Source organism: Schistocerca americana, chromosome 7, assembly GCF_021461395.2.
Source record: "Schistocerca americana isolate TAMUIC-IGC-003095 chromosome 7, iqSchAmer2.1, whole genome shotgun sequence".
In the NCBI taxonomy this organism is placed as follows: domain Eukaryota; kingdom Metazoa; phylum Arthropoda; class Insecta; order Orthoptera; family Acrididae; genus Schistocerca; species Schistocerca americana.
In genome coordinates this window covers 291,074,979-291,088,600 of record NC_060125.1, presented here as the reverse complement: position 1 = coordinate 291,088,600, position 13,622 = coordinate 291,074,979, and positions in this window count along the sequence as shown.

Sequence of the window (13,622 nt, the reverse complement as noted above, 5' to 3'; positions counted from 1 at the left end):
AAACAGATACACAGTACCGTAAAAAAAATAGAGAATAAAGTAAGTACTTTCGTCGATGAGCAAGGTGCGACTGAGGAAAAACAGTTTAGAGATTAGTAAAAAGTCACTGTTAACGATTTTTCGCAGTGGCTGACAAAGAAATACACAGAAATCAATGATAAATTAAATTTTGAACCCGAACGAGTTGTAAGCGAAACTGTCACACCCTCCTTGTCGAATTGTGACAACTCTGGTGACTGCTAAACAGAACTCAAACGGATTCAACAGACTTTAAGTAAAGATATGTCAAGATGTCGTGGCCAGATAACTACGCACATTTATAGCATGCAGAGAGAAATATTTGCAGCTAAAGATTTAGTTCAAGGTGCACCGCTGACTGCAAGCGCAGTATGTAATGGAACTGCTAAGCCCACCGTTTCTCCTAAGCCGGAAGGTAATGCTGTGACTTCAGGTGGTTTCTTACCGAGCTGTTAATTGGGAATTAGAGATCAGGCAGTTTCCATCAGTTCTACAATGATTATCGCCACGTTCGTTTAACCGAAAACAGCATATCTACGATACATGTTAATATTATTTATTGTATTTTATTTTCCGTACTGTTTTATTACATACTAGTTTTAACTCCACTCAAATACACATGTAAATATGCAGTCAGAGACAGCAGATGTAAGCCTACAAAAATACAGAGACAAATTTTTCTACGTAATACAATAACTTAGCAAGTGACATGCCACAGTTGAAAACAGCTTATCGTGATATTCCTCAAGCTATACCAGTTTTGACAAAAGACCAAAAACAGATACACAGTACCGTCAAAAAAAATAGAGAATAAAGTAAGTACTTTCGTCGATGAGCAAGGTGCGACTGAGGAAAAACAGTTCAGAGATTAGTACAAAGTCACTGTTAACGATTTTTCGCAGTGGTTGGGATGAGCCAATCTCGTACAAAAACGTGCTGAGAATTTCGGAACCAAAATGCCATCAGATACTCTCGAAAACTTAATACATGTACAGGAAGACGACCTGGAAAACTTTATGTAGGTTCTATTGCCCTTATGCACAATGTTTCCAAACCATTTTTTTATTTTTCCCACCAAGTTTAACCTATGCGCAAAAGGCAAAACAAAAAAAAAGATATTATACCACTTTCATGACATTAGGTTACTTCTTTTTGCCTTCGGCAACCTCTACGTTGCACAATGCCTTGATTAAATAAGCATACCCAAACAAAGACAATTCCAGCCTTCTATCACAGAAAAGAATATTCCATACCCTGTTGTATTCATTAAGTCCTTCAAAGGTGCATTACCGTCATCTTCGTCCGAGCAGAAAAAGATACACTTCATGACAGGATATATACAAGGAGATGGTGCCCAACGGGCGACAGAAACGGTTGAGTATTGTCAAACTTATGAAAAATTCGAACGAACCATTTTGTCAAAATACTGGCCTCGCAGTTATCAGGAGAAACTTAGAAAACAGGTTTTTAAACCAGAATAATTCAATTCTAAACAAGCCAGTTTCCGCCGTTACTTAGAAAAGTATTTATTTAAACACGTTACTGGGATGAGCCAACAAAAACGTGCTGAGAATTTCGGAGCCAAAATGCCATCAGATACTCTCGAAAACTTAATACATGTACAGGAAGACGACCTGGAAAACTTTATGTAGGTTCTATTTCCCTTATGCGCAATGTTTCCAAACCATTTTTTATTTTTCCCACCAAGTTTAACCTATGCACAAAAGGCAAAGCAAAAGAAAGATATTATACCACTTTCATGACATTAGGTTACTTCTTTTTGCCACTCGCATCTTTAATTTCAACTACCTTACTCAGAAACATCACTGTAATTGCTCATATTTTCTAGGCATAAGCTTCTCCACTCTTTATCCATATCAGTGAAGTTGACCTCATGGTCTGTTAGTCTGTACTTACGCCCTATGGTAACTAAAGATTCTGGGATACGGTGAAACACATTTTTGGCTTTAAAAAAGCCGAATCACAGTAATGCCCTTTTCAACGGGAATTCTGGTTCTTATTTGCGTCAAGACTTCCACGTGAAATGCCATAGCTGATCCCTGACAATCTTGATACTATCTGCTGAAGGATAATTAATGTTCAGCAGTAATTCGTTAGCGACAATTCCACGATAAATTTTGTCTAGTGGCGAAAAGTCTTTTTCAGATACGAGAACATTAAGTCCCTTATTTTCTCTAACATATTCCACAAGCACGAAATTCAGTGCTAAACTTACGCAAAGTTCTTCAACTTTATCTCGTAACAAATAGAAATGTGGGCCCTCCGATTAGAAAAATGTATTGAATCCGTTTTAAAGGTCCAAAACATACTAAGAAACATACATGAGATACTTTTGGTGTGCGATTTTTTAAAGTGTTATATACGTTTTGAATAACGTAAGTTGGATCTTCCAAAATAAGAGTACTCCAATACATTAACAAGTCATCCCACTATTCTAAAATTCTTTGGCTACAATTTTGAAGGAATATCCAGCGTGTCTGGCAATATTTAAAAATACTGCGTAAGATTTTAGAAGTGTTGAAACTCTTTGTAAGACTCGACATTTTTGAGACTCCTTGAAAAATGGTTGTAACTGGTCCGACATAAGTCTTCCAAGGAATGAGGCACTTTTTGCATGCAAAGGTGGAGCACAAATGAATCAAGTGGCAAACACACTTAACTCCTTGTACCTGGGAGTGATTATTTTTAATAACTTGTGAAACTGAATTATTTTTACCCCTCATGCTATTTGAACAGAAACCAATCCAGTTTGACATTTTAATTTGTTTGTCTTTAAGGTCATAAAGTAATCTTTCATAAATGCTTTGGGCCGTGTAGTAGGGCATGGGACAATATCAACAACACCTCTACAGTAGCTGAAATAGTAGGTTAATACAGCAAGTTGTTTCTCACAAGAAATATCTATAATCTTGTTAATTAAAATTGAGATGTGGAACTTTTCTAGATATTGCCTTAAAAGGAAAGAAAAATGGCTCCTTAAGACCTCCATAATAATTTTAGTTGCTTTTTGCTTCAATAAGTATACTTATTAGAGTATACTTATTAGGAAGAGCGTTTATAAAAGGTACAAGTTTTTCAACGCCTGTTAACGGTAAATCGTTTTCCACTACAAATGCACAAATAGCAGCTTACACGTCATTTTTCTTTTAATTTACATTTGTGGAGCTGGGCATAATCTTGACTGGTGATTCACTCTTAATGTAATTTTGTAGTCTACTTTTATGGCTGCTTTCATTTCCATGCTTGAGAAGTTCAAATTTTCCTAGTTTAAGAAGCACATTGCACACTTTGCATTTTCCTTGGTCATCTGACAGTATAAGCTATCCCTTAAAGGCTGGAAGGCGAAGCCACTCATTATGGAACTTCTTTTCTTATATTTTGTCAAATATACATCACACTGTCGACGGTTTACTGAAGGAGCAATCAGTTTTGAGGATTTTGCGATTTTTTTCCTCATCTGTGTTGTAGTCTTCTGTGTCTGACATGACAAAACCTAAATGGAGACAAAATAATTTTGTTTAACTCTAGGCAACTAAGAAAATATTTTTAATAATTTAGATTTTTTATGTATAACGATTATATAATTATTATTATATTTGAATCATTTATTTAACAAATAAGTATTAAAAAGTAACTGTATTGTGATTTCCGTTTTCCTCTTAAATTCTCTTGAGACTAGCATTTAATCGAAAACGCTAAAGCAACCGAGAAATGTAAAGCATTAAAATCAGCGTCCTTGCTCAGTAGCAACGAGCTCTGAGTCTGCTACAATACTAAATATTCTAGTGATAATTTCATAATCAACTCAAAAGTAGTATTGGAGGAAAATGACTTAAAATGCCGGGTGGTTACAGTTAAATGTTCCCTGTTTAACACGTCATAACACGAAACTATTTTCTGTACGAGAACCAAACTTGGTAGGATTAATTTCAAGGACATGGGGAAGTAAAGTAATGCAGAATCAATTCACTTAATAATAATGGCGTGTGACGAGGGCCTCCCGTCGGGTAGACCGCTCGCCTGGTGCAAGTCTTTCGATCTGACGCCACTTCCGCAACTTGCGCGTCGATGGGGATGAAATGATGATGATTAGGACAACACAACACCCAGTCCCTGAGCGGAGAAAATCTCCGTCTCAGCCGGGAATCGAACCCGGGCCCTTACGATTGACAGTCCGTCGCGCTGACCACTCAGCATCAATTCAGTTAAAACACTTTTAACGTGTTGCTTCGGTACATCATAACGTTACATATCGATACTATTACTGCTACGAAAGGAGCTCAATATGGCGCCCATCACTGTCCAGAAGAGTCTGAAAGCACAGGATTACACTCTGCACAACAGAACGAAGCGCGTCCATAAGTATGCTGGCTGCCTCTTTTGATATCAGTACCAGTGTGAATGTTCCCCTAGAAAACCTCGTCCTTCAGGTAGCCCCACAACCAGATATCACAGAGTGAAATCAGGTGATCGTTCCGGCCAAGCATTTGGAAACGATCCGCTGATAACCTGATCGCGATAGTTCCCAAATATTGCATGGGGGCTTAATTATAAAAAACGCAAATATTTTTAGTTAGCTGTATGTCCGATTACGCTGTGTCTCGTAAACGGTTGGCCCTGACTAGGCTTAGTACGCAATCTGACTGCATAGAACAACAACAAAGAATGAAAGAAAATTTTCGTTAACACAATTAATTAATTAAGTCCCCAGCAACTATGAAACCTACGAAACCAAAGCACAAGTATAACTGTTCTGTATGTGGAAGTCCAAGGGACGATCCGAAGCAGCGGTCGCCACGTGCATGGGGGCTTAATTAAATATTATTGAAAATACTTTTGGTAGCTGTCTGTCCGAATACGCAATCTCGTAAACGGTTGGCCCTGACTAGTATTATTACACTATCTGACTGCAAAGAACAACAACAAAGAATGAAATGAAATTTTCGTTAACACAATTAATTAATTAAGTCCCCAGCAACTATAAAACTTACAAAACCAAGGCACGAGTATAACTGTTCTGTGTGTGGAAGTATGACTCAACGTACACATCTGGCACGGTTCTTCTTCAATAAGCCAAGAAATTTCAAATACCATTTATACTGAAGTGATAAAAAAATAGAAATACTATAATTGCTCAAGAAAACCAGGATTACAGTCTGATACAAGAACACAAGCCAGATGCTTTGTTGACTGAACCTGTAATGACGCATTATTCAGGACATTGAAATAATGAGAAAAAAAGAAAAGTAGTTTGTTACCTTAATTTATATTGATGAAAAGCACTCTAAATATTACAATCTCTCCACACCGACTCGCTACTACCACATCTCAACCAGAACTCTCCAATATCACATCTCAGCAAGCACTGCCCACTAGCACATCTCAACAAACACTTTTCACTTCGACATCTCAGCACAGACTACCCTGAGTCCTCGACAGGCACTGACTACTACGAGCTCTCCTCAAGCACTGTGGAGGCGGCTTAATAATACTCTTTGGCGCAATCTCTGGCGCAGTGGCTCAGTGTAGCCACCTTTCATATGCCCCTCCTCCACAGGCCAGAATTTGATGGTATTTTGCCAGCATTGGTGGTGAAAATACCACCAAATTCGTCCACAAAAATACAGACAAAAATAAAAGATAATATTAATACCTAAATATCACATAATTAGTTAAAATTTTGGCTTTGCACTGACCTTTCAATAACCTAATATATGAAATACAGTAAGCAATACAACTTCTTTTCATACATGTGACTCTACATAAGAGTTCACACAATACACAAAAAATCAGTTTATACAAAAAAAAACACCAACAGGTGACATCTTTTCAGTAGAAGCAATCCATCAGTGGCACCCAGCAATGTTGAGTAGGTGCAGACAGCAAGAAGTAACATCATTTCAGTAGAAACAGTTCTAACAGTGGCACCCAGTAGTGTTGAATAAGTGCAGACACCAACAAGTGACGTTATTCCAGTAGGATCAGTCCATTAGTGGCACCCAGCAATGTTGAGCAGGTGCAGACAGCAACAAGTGACATTATTTCAGTAGAAGCAGTTCCATCTGTGGCACCCAGCAATGTTGAAGAGGTACACACAGCAACAAGTGACATTATTTCAGTAGAAGCAGTTCATCAGTGGCACCCAGTAACGTTGAGCAGGTACACACACCAACAAGTCACATTATTTCAGTAAAAAACAGTCCATCAGTGGCACCCAGTACTGTTGAGAGGTGCAGAGAGCAGTCCATGATATTCACTATCACTGATCACACTGTTCATCACAGTTTATTACCAGAAATTAAACATGTCCTAGTGGCACCAATCATGTAGAAAAAGTATAAGTAACAGTCCATAATATTCACTAACACTGATCACACTGCTCATCAGAGTTTATAAGCAGAAATTAAACATGTCCTAGTGGCACCAATCATGTAGAAAAAGTACAAGTAACAGTCCATAATATTCACTATCACTAATCACACAGTTCATCAGCAGAAATTAAACGTATCTAAGTGGCACCCATTATGTTGAAGAAGTGCAGGTACAGTCCATAATATTCACCATCACTAATCAGACAGTTCAGGCATGAACAATAGTTTGAATGCACATTCAAATGCTTTTACACTAAACATACAGATTCTAATAAACACACAAATGATATCAGATAATTGCCATATTAACTATTACAAATACTCAAATATCAGTAATCCTATAATATTTATGGGTGTCAGTGCAAGCCACTACAAACAAATAAAATAATATTTAGGAGATAGGTGGGTAGGATTAGGAAAGGAAAACACACAAAACACACTCACCCATCTTTCATCCACATTAAGTACTACTGTGTAATTGAATAGTGATAACTGTGTAAATGCAATTCTGTCAAAATTTGATGTTCATCATGTGTATCAAGTAGTAGTGGCAGCAATGTATAACAGTCAATAATAGTTAAGTCACCGTCATAGTCATCATGTCAAGACCAATGTTTGCAAAGCCAAATCAAATGTACTGTTGCTGAACAACTGTCAGTGTGCCAAGATATGCAAATACTTCCTCTCCTCAAAAAAAAAAAGTATACACTGCTTAGTGATTTAACAAAGTGTGTGTAGACAATCTTCCTTCTACTTGAGTGTTCTAGTCTGCTATCTTCATCCTCCTTGTTCCATAAGACCAACAAAAAAAATATGCTCCTCACTTACTTTACCTCTTATACACCAAAACTCCAATAATCATTAGCATCACATAACCTCAGTACTTCAATAATACCTCTTATGTCGATACATATAAACCTTATCATTAATAGCATTTCCCTTACCTCTTGTCCACCAAAACTCCAATAATCATCAACTTCACATAATCTCAATAATACCTCAATAATACCTCTTCAATACATCGATACATATAAACCTTATTGCCAATATCATTTCACTTCCATAACAACTCTTTCCTCTAGTCAGTCTCCTTGAACAAGTACAGATAAAATCCTAATGCAAACCTCATCATCCCATACAATCCGAAGACACAATGTCAACACACAACCTCTGTGTAATCCATCTGACCCAAATCTTCTACTCATTATGAATTATAAACAAAAGAAATGCATACATGACCTCTAACAGACTTAGTTCAAATAACTCTCAGTAATTAAGTACGATTACGGAGTGTGAATGATCATAATATTTCACAGTGTGTATACCACTTCAAGAATTATGGCAAACAGAAGCAAACATGTGGAGTATTTCTTGTGTCAAGTGTCACTTCCTATTTCAATTGCTCACGAAAAATGCAGTGTAATAACTGTCAATGGTCTAAACCTAGTTTTGGTATGTCATGTCATTAGCTTCCTTCCTATTAGCATACATTTATACAGCTTCCATAAAACCTCAACTCATGTGACTTCTATGAAGTTTCTTGTACTAATGTCGTTCGTCGAATTATAGCAGTTCATTTTCTTATCTTAAAAATATAAGGCGCTGAGCGTAAGCAAAACATGCAATAGCGAGTAAATATACCAGTAGTGAACAGAATGTCAACAAGTGGATGCAGCACAATTCTTACAACGAAGCTCTGCCAAGCGAACAATCTATAATTAATACAATAATGTGACCTAAACTCTATGTTCATACAGAGTATATCAGCATTTCTATATACCAAATTAAAGAGTAGTTATGACAACAAACAGAAATGTATAAATATGCAATCTATACGCATAGCAGCAACATATATCTTACATAATAAACAGGTCATTAGCATCATATCAGCATAAGCAAATAAATATTCATATGTCATCTTAATAAGTAAACACGAAGGCGCAAGCAGATAAATCACAAAGTATAACTTACATACATATCAGCACAACTAATCAGGTGACAATTATAATTTAAATAAATAAGCACAGCAGACACATAATAAAAAAATATGACATCAGTGAAAAAGCAGTGCAGCCAAGGGATGCATAGTATATACAAATAACAACCCTGTTCATTAATAATCATTGTCAAAATCACTTAACGTACGCAAGCACGTTGCTTCACAAGTAATTTCATAGAACATGAAATTAGCACAAAGTATGAATCACGTAATTGCGAGCAGCAAATTACATCTAAAGTACGTACCTAAGTGAAAATATGTTACCTGAGAAATAATCTCAATTAATAGTTACCTTTTTAGTTTATTAGTTTCTTCTTGGAAATTACATTCTTTCTGAAATTTTCTCGATAGCAAGTCCTCTTAACGTCGGAGACACACAGAACTTACCTGAAGTTTTTAAATATTTTATACAACCGTATCCTGAAAAATTAATAACATAATTCATCAAGTCACTATAGCTTTATACTGAATTATCTCGGAGAACTTAGACTGTGTATTTGTTTACGGCTGTCAGTGCATTCGCACTGAGCGCTCGATCAGCTGTAGGCGCGTGACGTAGGAAGCAATTGTTTGCGGTCAACGACTGCCTTGTGCGGCGCGCAGACTTGACTGTTGCTTTGAGTATGTGCCGCCGCCAAAACACAGCGCGGTATCCTTGTACTCTCCGCATGTTTACATCTAGCTGTTAGTTTCTCAAAAGTATGTCATTCCACAAAAATTTTTACGTTAGATATGTGATGTATTCCCTTGGAGCGTCGAGATTTAAGAGTTTCTACTTCAACAGTGTTATCATGAATAATTTTGCGAATTCTATATGGACCGTTATAAAGCAGAAAAAATTTGCGACACAAGCCTTTTCCTTTGTGAGACAAACGATGAGACTTAATTAACACCTTCTGACCAACTGACAAGATTTTTAAACAACCAGGACGCTTAGCTGATTTCTCTCTTCTAGCAGCCGCAGATGCAATATTTTGTAGAGCCAGGTTGACAACTTCAGAATGCCGCAGTTTCCGTGAAGGCGGAAAAGGAACGATTTCAGAAATGCGATTTGTCGGTGCTTTGTTTTTTAATATCAGTATAGGCGGTAAAGAAGTTGAGTCATTAGGGAGTTCATTCAGAATGTTTTGAAAAATATGAAGATACTGATCCCACGTTCTGTGACTCTGATGACAATAAAGACGACACAATTTATTGATTTCCTTCATCCATCTCTTTGAAGCGTTAGATTGAGGGTGAAAAAGTGAAATGAAAATTGGTTTAATTTTACGACGCCGTAGAGTACGAAGCCAAATTTTAGAACGAAACTGTGATCCATTATCTGATATAACCTTATCAACATGACCCACTTCTTTAAGAAAATGTTTGATGAAAGCATTAGATACTGAACGAGCTGTTGCTTTGCGTAAAGGTATAAGACACACATATTTTGACATCAGTTCCACTGCTACAAAAATGTACGCAAAACCATTAGTAGAACGAACCACTGGACCGAACAAATCAACTGCAGCCATCTCCTTTAATTTCGCTGGAATGATAGGAAACAACGGTGCTCTGTGAGAAATTGTTGGCGGCTTAGCCTTTTGACACAATTTGCATTTGGCCAGAACAGATCGAATACGTTTTTCCATATTACTGAAGTAGCAATTTTCCCGTAATTTATGGAAGCATTTTCTGGGACCAAAGTGTGCATAACTGAAATGCGTATTCCAAATCAGCTTATTAGCCCACTCATCAGGAATACAAACTAACCAAACAGAGTTGTCAACCGATTTTCGTTTAAAAAGAATGTCATTGCGAACTAAATAATGCTGTCTAATCGCTACGCTTTCCTTTCTCCTCCACTTCTCCTTAATGTCCTTCCAGACTGGATCCTTATTTTGCTCCTTAGCGATGCCCTGGAACGAAGACGAAATAAAGTTCTCAAACGCAACACCTTGAATATACATCAAACAATAATTGTTTTCTATGCAGTCCTCTTCAGCACTTTGTTTCAAACCCATAGGTGCACGTGATAAAGCATCAGCAACAATATTTGAAGAACCCTGTATGTAAACAATACTAAAGTCAAATTCCTGTAGGTACAACGCCCATTGTGACAATCTGCCATGAGTTAATTTTGTCGACATAAGAAATTCCAGAGCTCGATGATCGGTGTAAACCTTAGTATGTCTGCCAAACAAAAATGTTCGAAATTTTGTGAAAGCCCAAACAACAGACAAAGCTTCAAGTTCCGTAATCGAATAATTCTTTTCTGATTTAGAAAGAACACGACTTCCAAATGCAATAGTCTTCTGTACTACAACGCCGTTTTCTTCTATCTCTTGAAATAAATGTGCACCTAGGCCTTTGTATTATGAGTCCGTCGCCAAACAAAAATCTTTAGATAAATCCGGATGTGAAAGAAGTGGAGCAGCAACTAAAGCATCACAAAGTTGTTCAAATTCTGACTGAGCTTCCTCATCCCAAAACCAATTAGATTTCTTTCCAGATAGTTCACATAAAAGAGGTGTGGCCAAATCGTCCAATCTAACAAAGCGTCGAAGAAAATTACAGACACCAAGGAAACTAAGAACATCACGTTTTGTGGTAGGAACAGCATAGTTACGAATAGCGTCTAATTTCTCTGGATCAGGAAGAATACCTTCTGTAGAAACAATGTGACCGAGAAATTTCACCTGAGAACGACCAAATTCAGATTTTTCTAAGTTCACTGTAATGCCAACTCTTGCAAAAATACGTAATAATGAATCCAAAATTTTGTTGTGCTCACTCCAAGAATGTTTAGCAATAAGAATGTCGTCAACATATGAAGTAATATTGTCACGAAGATAAACAGGTAAAATTTCATTTAAGCTACGAATGAATGCTGCTGAAGATACAGTAAGTCCAAACGGTAATTTCCGAAATCACATTTAGGTAAAATAGTCATATCAGGTTATTGTTTACTTACTCACTAGATAGATTGATAGTCGAAGAGTTGTGTTGACAGATGCAAAGAATAGTAAAAGAGTAGGCAGCGGTGCAGAAAACTAAAAGGGAAATAGCACCACTACAGCTCGGGGCCCTATGCACGCTACGGCACACATTCACTTAGAGCAGTGAATCCCCTGAGGACATTAATAGCCGCACATAATTTCCAGTTTGTGACTTAGTGGCAAATTTGGCGGAAGTGCGTACATAAATTGATCTAACCACGAACATGGATGTATGTCGTTCTTAGAATTGCGAAAGATCTTAAATTTCCGAACAGTTAAGAAGTGTTTATAATCAAAGTTTTCGCCTCGTGGCGACAAAGACCTGCCGCGCCTGTCCCTGTCCCAATGACGATTATTGTCAAGTTCGCGCGCCTGGCGCTCTCTTGTTGCATCCCGTAAATGAAACAGATTATTTTCTTCAAAGCCCTCTGCTATCTGTGATTCTAGATTTCTTCGGCTGTCTTTTCCTACGATTTCGCCTTCAATCTGTTTGACTTGCTTTCGTAATGCCTCAAATTCCCTTTTCACGCGTTCATTAAATTTTCCTTGATTTTCAACATGCTTATTTATGTTCTGATACTCTTCGGTTTCTGCAAATGGTAATGGAGCTGTATCATCCGAATCTCTGTCCCCATGTAAACTAAGATTTGTCAATTTATCTGAAATCTCCTCAACTCTTTCCGATAAGTCACCTATTTGTTCTTTCTGTTTATTTACGTCTTCCGTAAGTGTCGTGACTCGGGTTTCAGTATTGACACACTTGGTAGTTAACTGTTCATATTGTTGTGTTAGATTATTTAATCTGTCATTTGGTACGGATTCCTCGATTCTCTCAAATATTTCTTCCTTATCTTTTGCACGTTGTAAATTTAACTCTGAAAATTTCTGTACTATCACGCGATTTCTTTCTTCCTGTTCTCTATCCTGTTCCCTTTGTCTAATCTCTACTGCAATTAATCTATTATTGTGAGCATTCAAAATCGGTTGTACTTCTTCTCTGATTTCTTTCTTTAATTCATCTTTCATATTTTTGAAACATGTCCCTATTCGTGAATCTAACCGTGTTTCCAAAGTTCCCATGTCAGTTTTTAATTCAGATCGTAAAGTTCCCATCTCTGTTTCTAAACGTGTTTCCACTGTTTATAATTCAGATCCCAAATTTAATATTGCACCCATCAACTGCTCCATATTAAATGGTTCAAAATTATTTTCGCCCCGAACATTTCCCGCAAAACCAGTTTCCTTCGTCATAGCTGTAAAGCTATCTGTGTTCGATACTATTTCAGAATCTTCTATCGTTAATCTCGTATTCTGTGAATTTTCTAATTGAGAAAAATTTTGAAATGGTTCCGGACTGTCTTCCCGACTCATTAAATTGTTTTCAACTCCATTATTCATCATACTGTTGTCCTGTGTTGGCGAGTTCGCCATGTCAACAATTTCGTTATTCTCACTATTCATCATTTTTGCCTTTTTCATTGATCGCGTAATCATTTACAAAATATACAAAACTCGTCACTGTACGAAAATTACACACAATGACTCTTTATCTCCAACAATACCATTTACATGAAAAGTTTCCCTCAAACACGATTAATCGAACAATTGAAATAATTGCACTAAATTGTCAAACCCGTAGACAAGACAACAAATTTAAATTTTGAAAAGTACCATTAGAAGAATGACAATTACCAAATCTACACATGCAATACAGACTACAATTACTAAACTCAAATTACTACAACAATACTACGGTCTACTATTTTTACAATCAGAAGAATTCCAAGGGACGATCCGAAGCAGCGGTCGCCACGTGCATGGGGGCTTAATTAAATATTATTGAAAATACTTTTGGTAGCTGTCTGTCCGAATACGCAATCTCGTAAACGGTTGGCCCTGACTAGTATTATTACACTATCTGACTGCAAAGAACAACAACAAAGAATGAAATGAAATTTTCGTTAACACAATTAATTAATTAAGTCCCCAGCAACTATAAAACTTACAAAACCAAGGCACGAGTATAACTGTTCTGTGTGTGGAAGTATGACTCAACGTACACATCTGGCACGGTTCTTCTTCAATAAGCCAAGAAATTTCAAATACCATTTATACTGAAGTGATAAAAAAATAGAAATACTATAATTGCTCAAGAAAACCAGGATTACAGTCTAATACAAGAACACAAGCCAGATGCTTTGTTGACTGAACCTGTAATGACGCATTATTCAGGAC